Source organism: Rattus norvegicus, chromosome 18 (assembly GCF_036323735.1).
Source record: "Rattus norvegicus strain BN/NHsdMcwi chromosome 18, GRCr8, whole genome shotgun sequence".
Classification (NCBI taxonomy): domain Eukaryota; kingdom Metazoa; phylum Chordata; class Mammalia; order Rodentia; family Muridae; genus Rattus; species Rattus norvegicus.
The window spans coordinates 29,435,231-29,440,013 of record NC_086036.1 but is presented as its reverse complement, the minus strand read 5'-3'; the positions used below and the strand labels follow the sequence as shown (position 1 = coordinate 29,440,013).

At 35.2% G+C, this 4,783-nt stretch overlaps 1 pseudogene; it reads left to right on the top strand.

Moving 5' to 3' along the window:
* The first annotated feature begins 512 nt into the window (after positions 1-512).
* LOC134482931 (ribosomal protein uL24-like) lies at positions 513-1,716 on the top strand (annotated as a pseudogene).
* Positions 1,717-4,783: the final 3,067 nt, after the last annotated feature.

Here is a 4,783-nt window from a genome sequence, read left to right as displayed (position 1 = left end):
AATAAGGTTGACCAGAAACCCAGGTTGGGTTTCATCTCTCCTCACTCTGGAAAAGTAGTGAGGTTGATCAGTTGCCAGTCTTTCTAGTTTGGGCTATGGTTTGAGTGTGCTCACTCATAATGCCACTGTACTTGAGTGGTTGTCAGAGACAATGCAAGGAGTCTGTCATTATTTGCGAGACCTGCAGATCAAACTCAGGTTCTCAGGCTTGGTGACAATTGCCTTTATCCATATCTCAAAGGCACATTTGTACTGACTATTCTGTCTTCCTAAAATGTCCAGACTCTCATGGGCCAGACCTTTGCATTGTAATGGCAATGCAAAGAGGCATGTAGCCCAGAGCCTTTTATTGAGACTTAGATTAGAACTGGAAGCTACATTCACTGTAGCTTATACTAACAACCTAGATATATATACAGACAATATGGACTGAATCCCTTCCCACAACACAAATTATATATCTTGGAACTACATTAAAATAAAGCTTATCCTCTTTCCTTTTGTGGCCATCGGTGAATCACAGCTGCCAAAATGAAGTTTGATCATTTTGTAACTTCTGACTGAAGCAAGAACAACAATGGCATTTCAGTGCACCTTCTCACATTCAGAGGAAGAACATGTTTTCCCCTCTTTCCAAAGAATTGAGACAGAAGTATAATGTACAGTCTATGCCCATTTGAAAGGATGATGAATTTCAAGTTGTTTGAGGACACTACAAAGGCCAGCAATTTGGCAAAGTGGTCCAAGAGTCGAGGAAGAAATATGTCATCTACATTGAATGAGTCAGCAGGAGAAGGCTAATGGCACAACTGTTCATGTGAGCATTCACCCCATCAAGGTGGTTATCACCAGACTAAATCTGGACAAAGACTGCAAGAAGATCCTGGAGAGCAAAGCCAAGTCCTGACAAGTAGGAAAGTAGAAGGGTAAATACAAAGAAGAAATGGTCGAGAAGATGCAGGAGTAAAGACAGCTCATGCATGGCTTTCATTAAAGACTGCTTAAGTAGTAAAAAGAAAGAAAGCTAATCATCTGCACATAGAAAGATATCCCTTGCCCCATTTACATAACATACAAGTGGTACTACAGTTACAGCCCACTTGTGTTCTTCCAGTGTACTCAATAAAATGCATTGAAAACTCTTTGAGGAGAGGCTGGAGAGATGATTCAGTGGTTAAGAATACTTGCTGCTTTTTCAGAGGACTGGACTTTTGTTTCTCAGCATCCACTTTAAGGAAGTTGACTGAAGAATTTTATACCCAGCTAAACCACACTTGTCAGTCATGAGAGAACTCAAATAGTTTACCTTGAAGGTCTACCTCTGTTTAAATGAAACAAGATTTGAAATAATGTGGATGATTCTGGATGAGGAAGCTGGGGATTTATTTCAATTTGAGTTTATCAGTTCATCTTGATTTTCTCCTTAATCCTTGTTTAAATAGCAGTGTGTTAAAATAAATGGACTTGTAATGATAAAAAGAATGATTTGTAATATGAACTTGTAATAATAAAAGGAGTAGACTTCAGAGAAAACCACGATATTTTTGGAATGGTCAAAGAATACAAACAAGTGGTAACTGACACATTCCATTATTTTCAGCTCTATTAAGAATGATATTAATAATGTGGAAATCAAATTTGGCTAAATTAATGATTTAAACTGAAGGTTGAGAAAGAGAGAGAGAGAGAGAGAGAGAGAGAGAGAGAGAGAGAGAGAGAGAGAGAGAATGACTGAAAATCTCTATAAGGAAGTGGCCTTCCCTTCCCTGTCAGATAAAGCTATGTACCATTTTCCCCTCTGGGTGTCAGAAAATGGCAAAGCTCTTGGCTGAGGTACTGAGAAATACCAGCAAAAATAAGGATATGAATTAGGTTTTAGTGTGGAGAAGTTTGAAAATTCTACACATTGATTATCAGTACTTCTTTTATGCCAAGAAGTTCAAAGTACCAGGTGCCAATTTTTTAATTCCTTCCATCTTGTACACTGATTTCATTTCTAAGTTCTTCTCTGGAGAATAAAATGGGTCCATGAGAAAACTTACAGATATTGATTTTTGGTCCGAAAACAAATTATCTCCCAGTAAGTTAAGGTTCACCACTCAACTAGTCCCAACAAACACCGGATATCTAGTAGGCATTTTAATCCTATAAAAGCAATAAAAACAGTCGTCCAAAAGATGTGATAAGGAGAGTCTGTCACATGGTATAAATAAAAGCATAATAACTGAAATAAAAAGATGCATTTAGAAGTACTTTTAAAACTTAAAATTAATACTTTCAGAAGTATTAGAAAATCCCCAATTTCTGTAATAAAACAATAGAACACCACAAAGAAATGAGCAATATACACTTAAAGCCTAAAACTATAAATGGTGTTATGAAATATGGACCTCAAGTTCAAGGGCTAAAATTAAGAAGCTATTAGAAAAAAAACAGCATAATCTTCATGATTTTCACTTGAAGTACAAACCACCCAAGAAAATTTAGACTATTGAGTTTACCAAAATAAAGTTTTTCTTCAAAGGACATTATCAACAAAGTAAAATGATAACAAAAATGAGAGATTTGTTCATAAAATGTTCCTAAATTATATTATAAGGCTCTAGTTTAGGCTGTATACTATTATTACAATTCAACATGTAGTAATGTCTTCATTCAATACTTAAATAGACAATAAGCTAATGGAAATACGCTCAACACTATTAGTCATTTTGAAACTGCAAATCAAGCCACAGTAAGAGTTTGCTTCACATATATAGAATGACAACAATAAAAAAGAAAACAGGATATGGAAAATTTGATTGTTGGTAAGAATGTCAAGTGGCACTCTCTTTGAAAAATAATTTGACAGCAATTCAAAAGATCTAGTCTTTGTAACTCAGTAATTCTAATCATAAGCATATGCCAAAAGAATTGAAAACATGTGTGCAAACAAAAACTTATAGTATCATTGCTTAGAATATGCAAAGTTTCCCATATCTAATGAGAAAAGTATGGTACATTCATACAATGGAATGAATAATAAAAATGAATAAAGTACTTATATATCTCATAAAATGATGGACCTTGAAAATGTTATAAGTGGAAGAATCCAGATCCACAATGCTACATACACAATTTCATGCATATGAAATGTACAGACTAAAAAAATTAAAAGAGATAGAAAATTGCTTAGCAGTTTACCATGGACTATAGTGGTGTCTCTCTCTCTCTCGCTCTCTCTCTCTCTGTGTGCTGTCTGTTAATGGACACCAAGTTCATTTTAGGAGTGATGGAAACATTCACAATTTTGATAGTGAATATATATGTATATATATCAATCTTTGGAAAATAATCACATATTAATTAAATCTCACAAAATTTTTAAATCTTAAAGCCTGAAAGGAAAAGAAACATTCATAGAACAAAAATGAGCTGCTTGAAAGCAAAAATATGATATCAGAGACTGAAATTTTAATCAGAAAAATAGAAAATTTAGAAAGTAAATGGAGAAGATCTGCTACATTCTGGTAAAAATAAAGACAAAATATAGTAATTAGGACAAAGGCAATAAAATCTAAGCTTTGTGTGCTGACACCAGCATGGAATCCCAGCACTTGGTAGGTTGAGATGAGATGGCAGCTTCAATGCCAACTGGCCATTAAAGTGGGTTCAGAACACCCTCGGGTACAATGAGATCACTTCTTAAAAAGAATGAAATAGAAAAAATTTAACACTAAGCAACCTACTTTGAGCAATCAATTAATCAAATAATGAAATCAAGAAGAAAAAAAAATCCTATCAAACAAACGAAAATGGCCACACACCACATGGAGACCAATGAGATTCGGAAAAGCAGTACCAAGAGGGAAATCTGTAGACATCAATGCCACTCAAAGAAGCAAGCTCTGAAATAAACAATCTGCCCCTGTGTTTCAAAGAACAACAGAACAAGAATGAACCAAGTTCAAAGTTAATAGACAAAAATAATTAGTAGGGCAGAAACAAGGAACTAAGATGCTGAATAATACAGAAAAGAGGAACAACAACAGCAGCAACAGCCTAACAACAGCAGCAGCAGCAACAACAACAACAACAACAACTCCTCAAAAACCCCAAAACCAAAAAATCCGACAAACAGTATGATAGACTAAAAATTAAAAAAAATTCAGAGATGAAAATGGAGACATTGCAACCAATGCCACAAAAACACAAAGGATAGTGAAATATGACCAACAGGCATCTGGCAACTAATTTTATAACCCAGACACAATCTCGAAGAAACTTAACAGGCCAATAATAGGAGTCAGTTATTTAGAACTCTTTCTTCGAAAAAAAAAAGGGGGGGGGCAAAGACCAAATGGCTACTGAGCTTCACCAACTATTTCAATCATAATTTAATTCATACTGATATCAGTTTTATGCATGTGGCTATACATGGACACCAAAAGAGGGCAATGGAGCTCTTTCTGAAGCCAGAACTAAAGTCTGTTTGTGCGCTACCAGACACTGGTGCTGAGAACTAAACTGGGGTCCTTAGAAGAATATTTCCTCTGAGGCACAAAGTCATCTTTCCAGCCCCTGATAGGGTTAATTAGATGTTTTAAGCTTATTGTAATTCTCTTTTTGAGAACTGATCTCATTTGTTAATTAAAATCTTATTTACTTTCATATGAAGAGCTTCCCTACTTTTTTCTATTTGGTTCTGAGCATCCTGCACGATGAACACCTGATTGGTTTTCACTGAGCTAAATAGACCTCAAGCTCCAGTACATGTGTTTTAGAACACTACTGACTCAGTGGA